At 40.5% G+C, this 20,269-nt stretch overlaps 1 long non-coding RNA gene across 1 annotated transcript; it reads right to left on the bottom strand.

The window, feature by feature from the left end:
- Positions 1-1,870: 1,870 nt before the first annotated feature.
- Positions 1,871-7,084, bottom strand: LOC112544637 (uncharacterized). Its single transcript, XR_016346946.1, has 4 exons — positions 6,927-7,084; positions 5,031-5,168; positions 2,909-3,058; positions 1,871-2,194 (listed from the first exon to the last, which is right to left on the bottom strand). It is a non-coding gene; the product is annotated as an uncharacterized LOC112544637 (long non-coding RNA).
- Positions 7,085-20,269: the final 13,185 nt, after the last annotated feature.

The raw sequence follows: 20,269 nt of genomic DNA, 5'->3' as shown, positions 1-20,269 counted from the left end.
ATAAAGGTATTTGTGTTAAATTAGGAGCTGTGGTGGTATCCTACATAAACATTGATATTCGCCGGCTATATAGAAGTGGATGCATTTACCAAATCGCTAGCGAAAAAAGGATGCGAGAAATACCATAATTTAGCAAATATAACCCGTGGGTTATATTTATTTTTACAAACCACGCATGCCTCCCTCCCCCCTCCCCCCCCCCCCCCGCCAGGGTATTCTTGGGTGCGGGGTATACACAATTTTTTTTTACACACTGCCCGGTTCCTGCACAGCCTTTGGGCGGTGAGCGCTCCCTCGTCTGGTTCCTGTGCAGCCTCCAGCCTAAGGGAGCACTCACCGCCCAGTTCCTCCGCAGCCGTAAGAAGGGGCAGAGGGAGCGCTCATCTGGCTGCATAGGAACTGGGCGGTGAGTGGCTGACTAATTTCCCCCCCCGTCCCCACCTGCACCATAAATATACCCCCAGCACAGCAGTATATACCCTGCGGGTTATACTTGTGTACAGGGTATACAAGTTTTTTTTTTTTAACTCAAAAAGAAAAAACCACAGGGAATATTTGGGTGCGGGGTATATTTGGGTGCGGGGTATATTCGCTAAAAGACGGTACATCTGTGACTCCACAGAGGCCTTCATAATGAATATAGAGTAAATATTGGGGTAAAAAGTGTGTATGTCATTCAAACCTGTTTACTTTTAATAGGAGTCGATAACTTGGAGGAAAAGCCTTTTATAATAGTAACAGAAAAATACCACATCCAGCAAACTTACACTGAATGACAGCAATTCACTTGAAAACAGAGAATGTTTCCTTCTCTATATTTCTGGTTCTTTTATTACAGAATCACAGACTGAGACACAATCTAAAATGGTTTAAACCTTTTGATCTTTGTCATTATTTAAACCAATTTAGAGGCTTTTTGGGACAGACCCAAAGTTGCTGATGGAATTAATATACTGTTACCTGCCTATAGTCTCTATCACATAATAGACATAGATCATTGTTATTTATTTTACTGTGATCTTCATCTTTCTTGTTAAAGTATTTATACAAAATTTAGATGTGAATTTGAAAAGCAGAAGTGGCAATTGAATCCAGATCTGCCCTTGTTTCCTAAAGATGATTTCCAGCAAAAAATGTCAACTTAATATCAGGAACATTACAAAATCACTTTGACTTACCAGATGGAATCAAGGCAGCAACAATGATTGTGATGACTATGAGCATCTTCATCTTCATCACCAGAGTTGTGATTGCAATGAAGAGTGTAAAATACTTTGCTTTCTATTTATGCATTCCAAGAGAGGTGGTGTCTCAATTCCCAGCCAATCAGACACCAGGGAAATTTAAGAGGAATCTGTTATTTTGGTTGAGAACTTAATTTGTAAACCAAATACCAACCAGAACAGAGTCTTCCTTTGGGGGCGTACAGTAAGGCAGATAATTAATGGAATGGAAAGGCCAAACCTTTGGCAAAAGTAATGATGTGGTTTTGGAGAATGCAATGCAATTAACTTGTTTGGGGTGTTTTTAACAACTGATCAATGATTAAAAATTTAAAAGGAGAGAATTCAAGGACAAACTGCTGATATCTTTTTTTTTCTGCATTCTTCATCAGTCTGTAGATAACCTCCTGATTTCAAAATGATAATGTGATGGAAGGTAGGAAGAGAATTCTAAGTAATCTGTAAAGCTACTTGGGTAGACACTCATTTTTGGGAAAGAGTTCAGCTAATTGGACACTCTTGTACTTGACAAGGTGAACACTGAGTAATCCACCTTATCTTAAAAAAAATGTGAACACATAGAACCTTATTAGACAGTTCCAGGAAATGGTCATCTTTGTCTTACCAAAAAATGTGATGTCTTCTGGTCAGTTACATATGTCTATTTTATTATTCATGTTAGATATAAGACAACTTCAGAGTAAATATTAGGAAAAGCCATGGAGTTAGTCTGGAGAATATCTGAATGTAAAAATGGGAAACCTTATAATAATGTGGTTATACCAAATTACAGGATATTCACGAAATGGAAAATGCTGAAGCACGAATAAAGTAAACTGTGGTTATTCTGGAAAAGGGAGGAAATGTGACATAGAGGTGGTGTGTGGAGACTAAGAGTTAAGTTTATATTCTTGGCTCTTCCTCTTCCAGATATATTTCTTTAGGGAGTTGTTATTTCTGACCTCACCTAGCTGTAATATTAAAAAAAAAAAGAAAAAAAATAGGTTACATATAATTTCATTATGGGACTTGCAGACATTAAGGATGTACTCTTAGCCTTCTCCCCTTTATGCCCCCATTCTTTCTTTCCTTTCATGCTATCAAACATACTTTGGCAAATAATTGCCTATCCTATCTTGGTGAAAAACAAAACAAAACAAAAGGAGATTTGGTGGCAGGAGACTCAAAACATAAATGTTTGATTTCCTAAAATTGGAGGGATGTTAGAATGAAATTCAGTACAATAATGAAAAGAAATGCTGTTGGTTTGTGTTTTTGTATATGTAGTGGCAACACAGAAAAAATAGAAGAGAAGGAGAAAAAAGCCAAGAAACCTGGATCTTTGATATATAATGTTCATGTTGATGAAAAACTGGACACTTTAAGAAAAGGGGTAGAGGATTATGAAACCATCTGGTGTTTTATTAAAGGCAATTTTTTAAAAGTTATGAGGGCAACATTTCAACCATTTCTACTCCCAATGCATTATTTAATGGTAGGAATTCATATCTTGCAAAGGTCAATCCTTTTCAAAGTCTAAATCCACAAAATATTTCCAACTATTTGTAAATAAAATAAGGTGAATTGCTTTTCTTAATACAAGAAAGTGAATATTTAGTTCTTTTTGTGAAGTTCCTAAAATCCGTTTCACATTTTATTTGATTAGCCTCAGTCATTGCACTTACGTAGCAAACAGCAGATGCGTGTTTTAGGTCCTCCACATCTATAGTTAGAATATGCACCAGAACAATAATTGCCGTTATACTGACATATCCCTCTCTGATTTAAACAAGGTCTATCAAGGAGCACATACCACATATGTTCATCCATTTTACCTAAGAAATAAGACAGTTATTTAAAAAAATTGATACTATCCATTTATTTTCGTAACCATGATCATAGTGACATTGCCATCAAGCCCTGGCACAAATTCATGGAAATGGCTAGTAAGGTCCTGCTGTGAATGATTTTCTCCAGGACTGTGTCCAGACCAGCGGTAAAGGACTCACCCCATTACTTGTCCTTATACCCTCTTGAATAACCTTAAGCAATTACTCCCTTTTCTCAGTTACTGAAAATATCAATAGTTTTCCTGACTCCCTTTGTTATTTAGCTAAATTATGTATATTCTTTCATCTTTCCTCAAACGCCAATCTTATAATCCTCATAATCATTTCCCATGGGGAAAATGGGAAGTGACTGACTAGGAAGGAGTACTGCAGAAAGAGATCTAGGAGACATAGCAGACCTTAAGCCAAATATGAATCAACAGGGTGTCACTGTTGCAAAAAAAAAAAAAAAAAAAAAAAAGCAAACATCATTCTGAGATGTATTAACAGGAGTGTTGTGAACAAGACACGAGATGTCATTCTTCTGTGTTGATTAGGCCTCAACACATTTCAGGAAAAAAGTGGAGAAATTGGAGACGGCCCAGAGAAGAGCAACAAAAATGATTAAAGAGTTAGAAAGCATTTGGGAAGACTGAAAAAATTGGGTTGGTTTAGTTAGGAAAAGAGAAGACTTTGAGGGGACTAACAGCTTTCAAATGCCTAAAAGGGTATTACAAGGAGGAGGGAGAAAATTGATTCTACTTAAGGTCTTATGTTAGGACAAGGAACAATAGGCTTAAATTGCAGCAAGGAAGGTTTAGTTGGACATTAGGAAAAACTTCCTAACAATCAAGGTGTAGAAGCACTGGAATAAATTGCCTAGGAAGCTGTGGATTCTCCATCATTTGAGATATTTAAGAGCAGGTTAAATAAACATCTATCAGGGATGGTCTAGATGGTGCTTGGTCCTGCCATAAGGGCAAGGGCCTGGACTTGATGACCTCTTGAGGTCCCTTTCAGTTCTAGTATTGTATTATTTTAGTACCACTTCAGTTTGCTGTCACCTTATTGATATTGGTTGCCCACAGCTGCATATGGAGATCTACGTGTAATCTCAGTACCACACAATAGTGAAACAGGTGAATAGATAGTACCTTACTAGAACTGAGGTCCAACCCATATGCCTTCAGAAGAAAGCACACCATTCTCCTCCTTTGTAACCATCATCTGGCTAAATCTGCAATATTTTTAGAAGAGGAAGATTTCAGCTTGACCTCAGCAGAGTGACCAGGTGATATGTGGGGTTAAAGAATTCCTACCAGGCCTGGTTCAAGCCCATTTATGCTGGTTTTCTATACTCTGGATGAGGTTTCCCCGGAGTCCAATTTTACCCTTGGCATCTCAGCTCTGGAGAATGTAAAGAGCTACTGCAGAAGAACCAGGAAGAGAAGTGTTTCTTTGGTTTTCCTATTAACTTAGGGATAAAAAGCCACCCTGAGAGATGATCATTCCCATGGATATGGATGGAAAGAAGGAGTCTCCTCAACATTTCCATGAAAGTACAAAATGGTGGAAAGAAGCAGCCAGCCCATCACCCTCTATCTCACCTATGGAATTTGAGGGAAGAGAAGGGGATGTACCTCAAAAGAAAACTTCTGGTAAAGGATGAGAGGAAACCAAGGTTTGTCGCATGTCAGATGTGGGCCCACTTCATGTTGAATGGCTCCTTAGAATCTTTTCTAACTGCTTACAGTAAACTCTCTCTTCAGCCTTTTATTGAACCTTGACACTATATACTTTTCCCAGAATTGGAGAAGAGTTCTGTAAAGCTCAAAATTTTGTCTCAGTCACCAACAGAAGTTGGTCCAATGAACTATCTTATGTCTTTCTAAGACTATTCTCATGCAGTATTGATGTGTTATAAATGTATACCTTGGAAACCTGGTATCATTTAGGCTGTAAAATAACTTGTACTTACAATTCACATGGCAAGGCAGGCAGCATTTTTGATTTTTATCACTTCCACACAATCCAGAAAGCATCTCAGACCAGCACCTCATATACCGATAGTCATGGCACTTCCCCTCTTGTTTCTCACAGTTAATATTGGCAGCAACTATCAAGAAAAGACTTTGTTGAGAAATGTCTCAGACATGTGATGCTAGGCTATTACAGTGAAGCGACAAAGAATAACTGAATAGCAAATAAGTGCTAATAAAGATCCTGAGGAAATCCTCACTTCACCTTACAGTGTTCCTGGTTGTGCCACTATGAAAGCTGAGTTGAGTCTTTTCTGACATGTTGTCTAAAATAAGTCATCTGGGTTGGAATTCTAACTGAAATAAGTGCCCTGGTCTTTTTTTTTAAGGGAGATTAAAAGGATTAATTTAGAATGTCACTCACCCTCTGTTAAGACAACTTAGTTTTGTTGTTGTTTTTGTAGGCCTGGTCTGATTTCTAAAATTATAAACTTTTAACCAATTGAAAACTTATTTCTTAGCATGATCAGTGACCATATGCTAAGATTTTAGGTATAACCTAGTTGTTCCTCTCTGCATCTAAATGATACCAGAAAGGAGCAGCGTGAACCTATATTCTCCAGTGATCAAGAGGCTAAGTTGAAAGTCCTGAGGAAACTGCTTATTCCAGGCTACTGATGGGATGGTTTGTCTCAGCTAGATTCCAAATGTTTCCTTGAGAAGCATGTAGAAAAATCCCTCAGCTGCATATTTGGATCCTAGTCTCTATGATCTGAGCTGCTAGTTCAGATTCCTGTGTTTATGCAGAATCCGATCCCAGGGGATTGGATCTGTCTTTGTGAACTTGCAGTCTTTGGTTTGTGATCACAAATACAGCTGCCCTGTTAACTCAGCCTTAGAAAAACCTTTCCCACCAAACAGCAGCAACAATAAAGGGGTGGTGTTATCCCCCCTTCCGAGGGTATTCACTTGAGATGTGAATTTCAGAACCTTGATTATACCATGCTTATTAATGTTAATATTTATACCCGCAAGTTCTTCCTCCTTCCAACTGCAAACAGTAGGCAAAGAGAGGATTGGGAGGAAAGGAAATCACAAAGGGAGATTTAATAGCCAACTTTCTTCCCCTTGCAAATGAAAAAGTAAGATACAGCAATACCATTCATGAAGTTGTACTCTGTTCAGGGCAAGTAAGAGACTCTTACTTGGTTGTCAAGAAAGTGCAAAAATATTTTCCCCAAAACTTCCCCTAACATTTTATAAACATTTCAGAAAGTTTTTTCAAAAAATTATCAAACTTGATCTCCTCCCTAATTAACCCACAGAGATTAAGACAGTTCTATTTAACACTAGCCACACCAACCATTGCAGATGTTTTCCAACAGCTTTTATTTCAAAATATTTCATTACAAAAATAAACTGCTCAGTACTGAATAGCAGCAAATATCCCTATCAGCAAATCTGTTAGGTTCTCATCAGTTTCATTTTGATTAAATAAGAGCTGCTGAATGAGAAAGTAGAGACTAGAATCACCCAACAATTTCCAGTCCCCACGTTTCTATTTAAAGCCCTCTTGGCAACTACCCTTCTAGAAATAACTCTGTAATGCTGAAAATATTGATAATCTCTTAACTGATTTTTTACTTGGGTTGTCTATAGATATTATCTAGATATGATATCTATATTATATATAGATAATCTTTTAAAATCAATTTTATCAGATCCTTTTGAAAAAATAAACCTCTATAGAATTTGCAGTTAAAAGCTTAATAATAATTAATAATAACTAGCTCTTATATAGCATCTTTTATTCATAGATCTCAATTAGGTCAATGCAACACTATTTGGATCAGTTTAAGTTCATTCAGCCAATTAATCTTTTTTTATAAACTTACCAACTGAAATCAAGGCCAAGACAAAAATCAGTGAAATCATTCTGTACGCTTCCTCACAATTCTGTGCTCATGCAGCAGTACGGATTTTCTTCTCCTTCTGCTACTTATCAATACCAGTGAAGGCCACGCTAGCATTCAAGCCAATCCAAATTCATATAACTTCAATTCAGAGTAAAGGAGGCAGTCTTTTGTGAGCTAATCTGAAGACAAAAGCCTAGTGTATATTGCTTCAATACAAAGCACATGCGCGTATGGGGATTTCTACCTGAGAGTTGTCCAAAACTAAGATTTTCTCCGAATTCTCAACAGAATCCTGCACAATAAATAATTTAGCTATAATTTATTTAAATTATAATTCATTTAAATTATAGCTATAAAATATTGCTGTGCCACAGATGATCTTAGGTGAATGGGCATTTAAAAGCTTGTTTCTATTGTTTCCTAGATTTTGATATACTGTTACTGGAAACCTAGATTAACAGGCATGACTTTTTCCCCATTACAGACCTTTGACTAAATCCTCCTTTCTTCACTGAGGGAACAAGCATTTCAGTGGGAATAATTACTGACTAAGGACGAGATTTGCCCCCTTCTACTGTTTATTTTTCAACTAATTTTGTTCTGACTCCTTATGAAATGAGTTGAATGGGTTAAACTTGCCAAGACTAAATTATTTGCTGAATGTTTTATGCTCTCCTCCTGGACAAAAATAAGAGATAAATGCTTATTGGCTTCTTTTTTTGGAGCAGGAGAGGCAAGGATGCTATCTCTTCCTTGTGCACATTCTGTATCTTCTGTTATAATTTGTTTCACATAAATGTACAAAGGCACAGTGAGTACAAACTTAAATGTCTGCTCCACTGCCTGAGACCTAGAAAAGTATTGCATTGACTCAAGGGAATTTCTTATTAATGACTGACATTCAGTTTTGCCACCAGGCTGGTTTTCCTTTGCTGAATCACTCAGAGCAGACAGAATTGGAATTGGAGGAATATTGCATTTATTGTAAGTGAGAGTTAGTTAAAACCAGAAATGAGCAAACTGAAATGATAGCAAATTTAGACTTTATCTTCCATGATTTAAGAGCCAGTAAGTAAGGGTACATCTACATTGTGCAGTTATTTCAGGATACTGGAGGGATCCCAAAATAGCTACTCTGCGTCTACACAAGCCATCTGTTATTTTTAAATAATTTTTTAAATAACAGGCACGCTATATCACCATCTCAGTAAATCTTGCTGCACGAGGGATAATGGATGCCTCAAAATAGTGCATTATTTTGAAATTTGGCACTGTGTAGACATGCCAAATTTCAAAATAAGCTATTTTGAAATAAATTTGAACTAAGATACTTAGTTGGAGCTTAGGGTGCTGTGTAGATGCACCCTTAGGCTGTGTCCAGACTCCATGCCTCCGTCGACGGAGGCATGTAGATTAGCGAGATCGGAAGAGGGAAATGAAGCCGCGATTAAAATAATCGCGGCTTCATTTAAATTTAAATGGCTGCCCCGATCTGCCGATCAGCTGTTTGTCGGCAGATCGGGAGAGTCTGGACGCGATGCCCCGACAAAGAAGCCTTTCTTCATCGACACAGGTAAGCCTCGTGAAACCAGGTTTACCTGTGTCGATGAAGAAAGGCTTCTTTGTCGGGGCATCGCGTCCAGACTCTCCCGATCTGCCGACAAACAGCTGATCGGCAGATCGGGGCAGCCATTTAAATTTAAATGAAGCCGCGATTATTTTAATCGCGGCTTCATTTCCCTCTTCCGATCTCGCTAATCTACATGCCTCCGTCGACGGAGGCATGGAGTCTGGACACAGCCTTAGTGTGGGGAAAGATGAAGATACAGAAACCAGGAACTTGAATGTTTTTTCTCAGAATAACACAGCTACTTCAGAATGGTTAAGGACAATACAAGAAGAAGAGTGTATGCCAGGGAAACTGTTCCAGAACCCTATGGAGGAAATCTTAGCCCCCACCAATGTCAGTATCAGATTTTCTATTGAGTTCATTAGAAGCCAGTATTTCTTTTAAAGACCCCCCCAATAGAAGCAAAAAAATTGTTTACCCACCCCTTAAGTTGGTTTGGTCCTTATTTATGGCATATACCACCGAAAACCTTATCGTCTCACAGCAAACCCAATGCATGTGTCCTGCCACCTCTCCTGTAACACAGGGGTTCATTAATCTCATCATGAAACTGAGGCACAGGGAGCCACATTTACTAAAGTATTTAGTCATCTAAGGAGGCAGCATTTGAAGAAGTGAGTTAGGTGAATACATCCCATTGACTTTCAGCAGAAATTAATACCTCATCTTTTCAGGAGTTGTGTAGCTCTCCAGAGGGGAGGGAGGTAAAGTGTTGCCATGGCTCACATTAGAACCCTGCTCCTGTGAGGCTACAGCTATGAGTGAGGTTTCCAGACCCCCTAACCATTCAGCACTGTGCAGGAGGTCAGACTAGATGATCATAATGGTCCCTTCTGACCTTAAAGTCTATGAGTCTATGAGCTATAGCTCGCGGGAGATCTTCCACATTCTCTCCCATTGACATTCTATTTTGTATAAAATTCTTTAAACCTTCAGTCAATGAATGAGAGATTCTATCACCTACTGGTTAGGGCACTTACCCGAGAAGGTGGGAAACCCAAGTTAAGGTTTCTACTCCAAGGAATAGTTAAGTATTTTATACAACAAAGAAGAATATCTTCATCCTGCTTCTGGAGTAGGAAAAGATCGACAAAACATCACCCCCATAGCTCAGTGGTCAGAACAAATGCCATGATGGTGAGAGACCTGGTAGGTCCTTATTCCAACTCACTCAGAGTGGGGGGTTTGACTTTGGGCTTCCTGCATCAATGCTTTTACCACTGGGCTATCAGATATAATGGGGGTAGGTAGCCCCACCTTTTTCTTCCTCCAGTTGTTTGGTGTGTGCCCTAATCAGTTAAATGTGCTTCTCAGCATGCCCATGGAAGTGGGTGCCAGAAGTGAATTAGGCAGGGGGGCACCAAGTTTGTGAATCCCACCAGAGCTTGGGCACTGAACAGCTAACTGGAAATACAGTTGCTAGGGACTTCAGGTGCTTACAGGAGGTGGTAGCAGGACAGGGGTTTCAAGACTGTCGATTTTAGATTTGGATAGCTAAAGTGACTGTTAGGCACTTAAATCCATGTGTGGATCTAGCTCTATGCACCTATTCAAGCCCCAAATGCCTTTGTACATCTGCCCTGGTGAGATTAAGGGATTTGCCCAAAATCTCTAAGAAAAGTCTGAAGCAGAGCTAGAGCTGGGACTGAGACTACCTGAGGCCCAGTCCGGTACCTTACCCAGAAAACCCTGCTTCTTACCTTACAGACATTATCACTATTACTGGAAGCTGTGGGGAAAGCATACTGAGGTGATCTATGTGACTAATTATCCTTGTTTCACAGTCTCCCATGGTGTCCCGATTGGTAAGAACAAAGAATTTAATCAGAGACTAGCTAAGCTCAGTATCTGTAAAGTGCATCATAGTAATCATTTCCTAGGAATAAAAATTTATCCTGATCATCTTTCTTCATGAACTGGAATTGACTTAGTCATGTGTTGACTAGTAGAGGGAGATGATTTCTGAAGGAGTTTTAATAACCTACAAAAGTACACTCCAAGCCATTTTATAGCAGTGAGTGAAATTACAATGTACTGTAGCTGGTTCCAGACAGAGTAGGCAGAGTGCACCAGCTGTTCTAAAGGGAACAGATTCAAAGAGGAGATGCAAAATGCAGGTTAATGTAACACTTTAAAGACTAACAAGATGGTTTATTAGGTGATGAGCTTTCGTGGGCCAGACCCACTTCCTCAGATCAAATAGTGGAAGAAAATAGTCACAACCATATATACCAAAGGATACAATTAAAAAAAATGAACACATATGAAAAGGACAAATCACATTTCAGAACAGGAGGAGGATGCGGGGGGTGGGAGGGAAGGAAGGAAGGTAAGTGTCTGTGAATTGATGATATTAGAGGTGGGGAGAGTGGGATGTCTGTGAGCTAATGGTATTAGAGGTGATAATTGGGGAAGCTATCTTGGTAATGGGTAAGATAGTTTGAGTGTTCGTTCATTCCTTCCCGGAGAGTGTCGAATTTTACCATGAATGACAGTTCAGAGGATTCCCTTTCAAGTGCAGATGTAAAAGGTCTTTGCAGCAGAATGCAGGTGGTTAAGTCATTGAGAGAGTGTCCTTTCTGGTTAAAATGGCAAGAAACTGTTTTTTCTTTGTGATCCTGTCTGATATCTGTTTTGTGGGCATTAATCCTTTGGCGAAGTGTCTGAGATGTTTGTCCAATGTACATAGCAGACGGACACTTTCGGCACATGATAGCATAAATTATATTTCTGGATGCGCAGGAATATGTGTTCTTGATCTTATAACTCACTTGGTTAGGTCCAATAATGGTATCAGCAGAATGAATATGTGGACAAAGCTGGCAACGGGGTTTGTTGCAAGGGAAGGTACCAGGGTTGGTATTAGTGTGGTATGTCCTGTGGTTGTTGGTAAGAATCATCTTGAGGTTAGGTGGTTGTCTATAGGAGACTATGGGTCTGTCTCCCAGAGCCTCTTGGAGTATGGTATCCTGTTCCAGTATAGGCTGTAGTTTATTGATAATGTGTTGGACAGGTTTAAGTTGGGGGTTGTAGGTGATGACAAGTGGTGTTCTTTTGTTGGTTTTCTTGGGTTTGTCTTGAAGTAGATGGTTTCTAGGTATTCGTCTGGCTCTTTCAATTTGCTTTTTTATTTCTCTGGGTGGGTAGTTGAGGTTTATAAATGCTTGGTAGAGATCCTGAAGCTTCTGGTCTCTATCAGTGGGATTAGAGCAGATGCGGTTGTATCGAAGGGCTTGGCTATAGACGATGGATCGTGTGGTGTGTTCTGGATGGGAGCTGGATGCATGTAGGTAACTGTATGAGTCGGTGGGTTTTCTGTAGAGAGTGGTGTCTAATTTTCCATTGTTGATTTGTACTGTGGTGTCCAGGAAGTGGATCTCTCGTGTAGAATGGTCCAGGCTGAGGTTGATGGTGGGGTGTAGGTTGTTGAAATCTCTGTGGAATATCTCCAGTGTTTCTTGGCCATGCGTCCAGATCATAAAGATGTCATCGATGTACCGTAGGTAGAGAAGGGGTGAAAGGGGATGGGAGTTGAGGAAACGTTGTTCTAGGTCAGCCTTAAAGAAGTTAGCATACTGTGGGGCCATGCGTGTACCCATGGCTATGCCGCTGATCTGGAGGTATAAGTTGTTCTCAAACTGGAAATAATTGTGGGTGAGAACAAAGTTACATAGGTCTGCTATCAGGTTGGCAGTAGTGTCCTCTGGGATAGTGTTTCTAATTGCTTGTAATCCGTCTTCATGTGGGATGTTGGTATATAGAGCTTCTACATCCATGGTGGCAAGGATGGTGTTATTGGGGAGGTTATCGATGTTTTGTAGTTTCCTTAGGAAGTCAGTAGTGTCTCAGAGATAGCTGGGGGTGTTGGTTGCGAAGGGTTTGAGAAGAGAGTCTACATAGCTGGATAGACCAGTAGGGAGCGTGCCAATACCAGAGATGATGGGACGTCCGGGGTGCCCAGGTTTATGGATCTTGGGAAGCAGATAGAACAATCCTGGTCAGGGGTCAGAAGGTGTTTCTGTGTGGATTTGTTCCCGAGTAGCTGTGGGGAGGCTTTTAAGGAGACAGTGTAGTTTCTTTTGGTATTCCAAGGTGGGATCAGAGGGGAGAGGTTTGTAAAATGTGGTATTCGAGAGTTGTCTGGTTGCCTCCTGGTTATAGTCGGCCTTATTCATAATGACCACAGCACCCCCTTTGTCAGCTGGTTTGATTATAATGTCCAGGTTGTTTTTGAGACTCTGGATGGCATGGTGTTCAGTGCGGCTAAGATTGCCTGTTGCTTGTTGTCGTTTGCGAATAATGTCAGTCTGTGCGTTGTTGCGGAAGCTTTGTATATAGAAATCCAGATTGTAATTCCGACCGTCAGGGGGAGTCCATATAGAATTATTTTTCCTTTGGTGTTGATAGGGGGGATCTGGTAGGTCAGATTGATGTTCATTGGTGGTTTGGAAATATTCTCAGAGGCAGAGGCGGCGAAAAAAAGCCTCAAGGTCACCACAAAATTGTATCCAGTTTGTGGGGGACGTGGGGCAGAAAAAGAGACCCCGGGACAAGACAGACTCTTCTGCTGGATTGAGTTTGTAGCTGGAGAGATTAACAATATTATCCGGTGGGTTGAGGCAGTTGCTGTTGTAGCCAGTGGTATGGAGCAGGTTAGAAAATTTATTGTTTTTTCTTTGTTGTAGGGAATAGAAATGTGTATAGTAGATTTCTTGTCTGGTGGAACAAAAGTCTTGCAAGGTGTCAGTCGGTGTGGATGTTTGTCTTGAGATGAGACGATCCAAGTTAGAAATGTCATTCTTGATGGTTTTCTGTTTCTTGTATAAAATACTTATCAGGTGATTTCTTAATTTCTTGGATAGTGTGAGGCATGATGTTTCTCCCTTGACAAGTTTTTTGAACCTTTAGCAGTTAGCACTGAATAACAAATGACTAAGTTCATTTGGGATGTGGGGTGGATAGAAGAAAACCAAATGAAAGGAGAAACAGAAAAATGGGCCTATGTCCAAGGATATATTTTTACAGTGTTTCTGTATCTGAATGTGTATCAAATTTAGGAATTTCTTCAAGGAGAGATGAGATGGGAGAAGTTGGGGGAGAACCGAAAGTGAAATGTTTAAGGTTTCTGCCTATTTTTATACATTTTTGGACCAGATGTTCTGAAGCCCCAAACCCGGCTTATATATTTGGTAGCTAGTGAGTGGCCTGTTGATTCAATGGAGTAACACAGGGTTTAAATGAGTGTAAACGAAATACGAATCTGGTGCAAATTATCTCTTGCTTGGACCAGAACTCTGGAGTTTACATTCCACAGTTAATAGAGCAGTGGTACATGCTGTAAGTCAGAAAATGAGTATAAGAAAATCAGCGGACTTAGTTTCATTTCAGAGTCAAACCACTGTAGATTGTTTAAACGTAAAGGCTGCCTCTGAAATCTGGAAACATGAAAGTCTATGAAAGTAAAGAAATAACTAAGTATAAGAAGTAGAATGTGTTGATTTGAGAAATAGTTAACTGATAGGAAGCAAAAAATTGTAATGAATAAACAGCAAAATGCAGACATCTAGCTAGACAAATATAAAAAGTACAAAAAAAATCTTTAATTAATGAGATTAAGAACAGGCTTATTAATTCCTAGCCCCAAACTCCTCAAACCCAGCAAATACAAGTTCCAAGGACTTTGTCCATGCTATGATCTCAAAGATTTCCTTCAAGGAAATACGACTGACTCAAAATCTATTGTGAAGCAACAGAAAAGGTAGATCACACAGAAAGGGTGAGTCAGATAAATAGCCTTAATAGTTGCTAGGCCTAATAATGAATCAAAACATGTTTTATTTCCCAGCCCAAATGACACATGCAGGCAAACTTATCCATCCTTTATTTGACAATTTTATTTCCCAAGCACCATAGACATGACCCAAAGCTCAGGTACAGGGAGCTCAGCTTCTTATAAACCCAGGTACATGTGTTTGAATGTTCCTATTGTGCTTTTAATTCTATCAGTCACTCAGCATATATAAAACTAAAGTCCCATCTATTAAGTGTCTTTTTAGTAGCAGGTAGAAATGAAAATGCCCTTAAATCAGCTGAAAACATCTATATTGATACAGATTCAAATAGAATGTAATCTACCTTTTTTTCTGATGGATACTTGTGGATTCCAATAATGAAGGTAGAGAGAATTGTTTAGCAGTCAAAGGATCAGATTTGAAAATATTCAGATTTCCTGAAAGTACCAATTTAAATTCGCTCATTTGAGGAATTTCATAATGGTCCGTAATAAAGGATTGGATCTTTCCTGGGTGTGTCTGGTTCTTGACACTCTCAGGTGGATCACTTGCCAGACATTTATGCTAATTCCCTTGTCCTTTTTTTTGAACAATGCTGGTATCAGTTTCTCTCATTAGCTTTCTACAGATTGCAGTGAACAGACAAAAGCAGTGAATTAATCATAAAAGCTGCCTGTTGCAGAATGTGTCAATAGCATCTCATTATTTCAATCTCTTTAATAACAACAACAACAAAAAAGCTGACTGAAGTGTAGATCAAGCAGGCATATCAGCTGGTGCTAATTAGTAAAACTGAAGCAATCAGCCTCAAAACAGCTGTTTTTGTTCCTTAGCTAAATGTCTCTTGTCTTTACAGAAATGGGAATTAGCTATTGACAAATTTGTGTTCACAAGGAAACACAGCAAGTATTCTGTGCAATCAGCACCAAAGGTGAACGACACACATCAAACTAAATTTGTCTGAATGTAATTTTAAAGAGTGCTCTTGTTGGACAGCTCTGTGGAAAACCAGGAATAGCCTCTGAACATAAGGATTTTGTAGGTTACTCTGTGCCTTGTTGCAGTTTGGTGCTTACAAACTGGTGCACACTCACGGCTGAATGTTTTATTTGCAATCATAAAAATCTACCTGTTTCAGTATTCAGTGCTCCAGTTCTAAAGGCAGGTTCTTTTTCAATGGAAGAGGACTTAACTTTCAAATTTACTCCCCTTGGCTGCCCATCAGAGTTCAAGACTACTGATCTTTAATTTAGGGCATACTTAACGATGTATCCATTTTATCTAGTTTTTACTAATACACAAAGTAGAGTCACAATGTCTAAATGTACTGCCAGGCATCCCAGCAATTAAATAATTGGATAATCATAGCAGGGGAGTTTTTTCCACAGTAACAGAAGCTCTCAGCTGAGAAAAGATAAAGTAGCCGAGATTTAACAGAACCCATCTTTTTTAGGATGCTACGTCAGGAAGCCCTCAAGGAATATGTAGGTAGTTCAACCTCCAAAGCAACTATCTACCTTTGAGATAATGGCCCACTGGACCGGATGTCCAGGATGAAGTCAAGAGGTTTGTGTGCTTTTCTTGCAGGGATCCAGAAAAAAGGAATAGAAATGACACCACCCTCTTTCCCCTGCTGATGTTTCCCTAAGCTAGACTGAGGCATGCTGGGAAAGATGCTTGCCCTGCTATGGCCAGGCTATGTGTTTTGTGGATCCATTGCCTATCCCAAGCACTGGGGGCATGACCCAAAATCCAGGTACAGGGAGCTCAGCACTTCACACAATTGGATCCGTCACTTAGGAGCTAAACTTTACGTCCCTGATTTTGAAACTGTGTGTGTGTCTACACTGCAACTAGACACTTGCAGCTGGTCTGTGCCTGCTCCTGCCTTGCAGCTTTGGCCCCAAACCAAGCCCAAATGTTCACATTGCAATTAAACAGCCCCTTAATCCAAGCTCTATGCGCCCACATCAACTAGCACAGGCCGGCCATGGGTTTTAATTGTAATATAGACAGTCTAAAGGCTTATTCCAAGGGCCATTGAAAAGTCCATTGACATCAATGATCTTTGACACTGGTCCTAACTTTGCATACAACATGAAAGCCAAACCAATATTATCTGATTAATAACAACTTTGCAAGAGCAACTGGAGACTCGTGCAATAATTTTTCATCTTCTGTTACTCAGAAGGTGATTAATTGTGTGAATAATGGCAACATTGATTCACAGAATGCAAATTAAGAACTGGTTTCTCTATGAGGGAGATAGCCTCTAGTGATGAACTAATCAAAGCTGAATGAGCATTTGGAAAAATCAGAGAAATGTTTTTATGAGTTAAAAACTGCTCAGGTGGAAAAAGAAAACTCGATTGGAACCATCTAGTACAAAAAAACCTATGAAGTATCCATCCCATCTCTCTTCCATTGCAGAATAATACTGAGGAAGTGGGTCTGGCCCACGAAAGCTCATCATCTAATAAACCATCTTGTTAGTTTTTAAAGTGCTACATTGTCCTGCATTTTGCTTCACCCTACATCCAGTCTTCCTTGAGAATTCCCAAGAGATGGAGGTTTTGCCACTTACCCTGGGAGACTATTTCACATCATTATGCATTTCACAGAAATAAATTGGTAGTGATAGTCAGCTTTCTTAATGTTGTCCTCTCCCCTTTGCTATATTCCTGTGTATAACACAAACTAATCTCCTGTTAAATACTTGGGACTGCTTTCATATTCTACCTTAGCCCCCTGTCATCTCCTAGTCAGGCTATAACAAACTGAACTTTTAAAATAAAATAAAATTTGTATTCCCTAGCCCTTCATCCTCAAGCTGGTATTGTTGTTCTTTAAAAGCCTTCCAATTTGTCTCCTTTTTTTTGAGGAATGTGCTGTGCACAATACTCCCAGTGTGATCACATGAGACTCAGGGGAAAGGCAGGAATTATTCAATGGGGAAAATTCAAAATGTCTATTATTTTATCATTATTTATTATTATTCTCTGCTAGTCTCCCTCATTCACTGAAAGGTGGAAAGATCATGTGGACACTATATGTTGTATGTGATGAGGGGTGAATATCATAGAAGCAGAAGTTATCATTCATGGTATAATTTTAAGAAGCTGCTTCCAAAATGATGTTGATTCATTGGCCTATTCTATTCTTAGTGAACTTCATTCTTGTTCAGAGAGCTTGCATAAAGCTCAAGCCCTACTTAAGCTTTATTTAGCTCTGGCCCCTCTGCATGGGGTGAAGTTTGCCCCATGGACGTTATGTGTCTGTGTTGATATGTCTGTTCTTTTCTCTTTTATATAAAAATGGTTACTTCCAGTTTTTTAAAAAAAGGTAACCACCCCGCTGTGACGGGACGTCTGCCCTGGGATCTGATGGGGTATCAGACTGCCTGCTGTGTGGACAGGGATTTAAGAGTAAAACCCAGCCCTGGGAGAAGGCAGAGGGCAAAGCCCACAGCTGAGGCAGATACTGCCAATTAGGACCCAGCTTGGGGCTGTATAAATAAGGGCTCTGGGAGGCAAAGAGGAGACAGATTCATGCTCTAGTTAGGGAGCATGGTTGCCCGGAAAGGGACCTGGTTGCCAGGGAAGCTGGGGGCTCCCTGAGACAGAGCAGTGCTGGGGAAAGGCAGGCAGAGCTGGGGAGCCCTGGCCTGGCCTCACTCCCAGGCTTCAGGGCCTGAGGCAAGGCCTGAGTGTACTGGTCTGCAGGGAGACAGCCAGGCTAGAAAGAGGCAGCAGGTCCACCCCTCCCCCCTTTACCAATGATGAGCAGGCCCGGCCCGAGCCATTTTGGCACCCCAGGCCTGGGTATGCAGCACTGCCCCCAGGTGCATGGCGCAGGCCTGTCCCCCCCCCCCCCCCCAGGATGCGCGAGCTTGTCCCCCTGGGTGCACGGCACATGTGCAGACCCGCCCCTGGGGCGCATGTGCTGCCCGGCCTGGCCACAGCCACTGGTGCGCAGCCTGGGACCCGCCCCCGGGACGCACGGTGCATGCGCTGCCCGGTCCCCGCTGCTGGTGTGCAGCCTGGGGTTGGCCACACCTGGCCATGCAGGGCCTCACAGCCGTGGGGGGAAGGGTGCTACTGGCCGGGGCCGCGGGGATGGGGGCTGGCGCTGCGGGATTCGGGCATGAGCGCCTGATGGCAGCTATAAGGGATGCTGAGTGCCCCTTTCAGCTGCCATCAGGTGCTCCCCATAGGTTCTCCAGATCCTGTGCAAGTAGGTACCACCTCTTCGGAAGACAGAGTACCCTCATCAGTGGGAGAAGCTCACCTCTCAGCATAGGTAGCATTTTTACTAAGCACTACACCAATGCAGCTGCAGTGCTATATGTGTAGACAAAATCTAGTGGTTTAAGTATAGACATACCAGTTCCTCCAACCCTTACTCACCTCAGTAGTACCAGCAACATCAAGGGCTGTAGGACTGAGTCCTTTAAATGTGGAATTTAAATATTACATTAAAATGTCTCACTATTATGAAACTTATCAGAGGGGTAGCCGTGTTAGTCTGAATCTGCAAGAACGAGAAGTCCTGTGGCACCTTATAGACTAACAGATTTATTGGAGCATAAGCTTTTGTGGGCAAAGACCCACTTCATCAGATGCATGTAATGGAGATTCCAGCGGCAGGTATAAGTATACAGGCATAAGAGAAGAGTTCCAATCAAGAGTAAGGCTAGAGATAACGAGGTCAATTCAGTCAGGGAGAATGAGGCCCACATCTAGCAGCTGATGTGGAGGTGTGAACATGGGGGCTAAGTCTACATTGCATCCCTTTTTCATAAAAGGGATACAAATTAGACGTATCGCAATTGCTAATAAAGCGGGGATTTAAATCTGCCGCTTTGCCGGAAAAAAGCGCCAGTTTAGACACGGATCTTTCAGAAAATAAAGCCTTTTCTGAAAGATCCCTTATCCCTCTTAAAATAAGGGATGCAATGTAGACGTAGCACAAGAGAGGAGAAACTGCTTTTATTATGAAACTTGTAAATAGAACAACATTTTCTTGGTCAAATCGAAACCTGCTATTTTGAAAATATTTTTCTTTCTTTTTTTTTTTGGTTGCAATGTTATAGCTGCATATGTCCCAGGATAGCAAGAGAGGGCAGGTGAGATAGTATCTTTTATTGGAAAATGTTGTGTGTCTATTTTTTGAGTAATGAATTGTAGTTACTATCTGTTACACTGCTCTCAATTATACTTGATTGGCCAGATTTATGAGTTACGACACGTTATTTTTTAAATATTACTATCTTATCTGTAATTTGGGAAGCTTTCTAATATTTTAAGAGCTTCAGGGGGTAGCCAAGTTAGTATGTTACAAAAAAAAACCAACAAATGGTCTGGTAGCACTTTATAGACTAACAAAACATGTAGATGGTATCATGAGCTTTCGTGGGCACAGCTCACTACTTCAGATGACCGGAGTTATGAATAGGGGGTACTCATAACTCCGGACATCTGAAGAAGTGGGCCGTGCCCACAAAAGCTCATGATACCATCTACATGTTTTGTTAATATTTTAAGGATATGTTAATTTTGTATCTGTACTGTAAATGTCCATCTATTAAAGTACAGACTAAACTTGTCTGATCTGGGGCACTGTGATCTGGAAACATCTGTGGTCTGGAGTGATTTTAGTTATCTGGATGTCTACTTATCATGAATGTGGCCAAGTTTTCCACAATCCCGTAAACTTTGTCTACAGCCACCAGCCATAGCTCTCAGTGTTCTGTGCTGTTATTTAGCTCTAATTAACCCCAAATGTCTCCTATGTGCCTACTCAGTAGCAGGGATGTTAAAATACAGTTATTTTCCTAATCTATTAGTCTACAGATTATCTGTCGATTAGTCGATAAGGGTAGGCAGCCCCAGAGCTCTATC

Source organism: Pelodiscus sinensis, chromosome 16, assembly GCF_052426305.1.
Source record: "Pelodiscus sinensis isolate ZL-2025 chromosome 16, ASM5242630v1, whole genome shotgun sequence".
Lineage (NCBI taxonomy): Eukaryota > Metazoa > Chordata > Testudines > Trionychidae > Pelodiscus > Pelodiscus sinensis.
The sequence above is the reverse complement of the archived record's forward strand: the minus strand, read 5'-3'. Positions and strand labels throughout refer to the sequence as shown.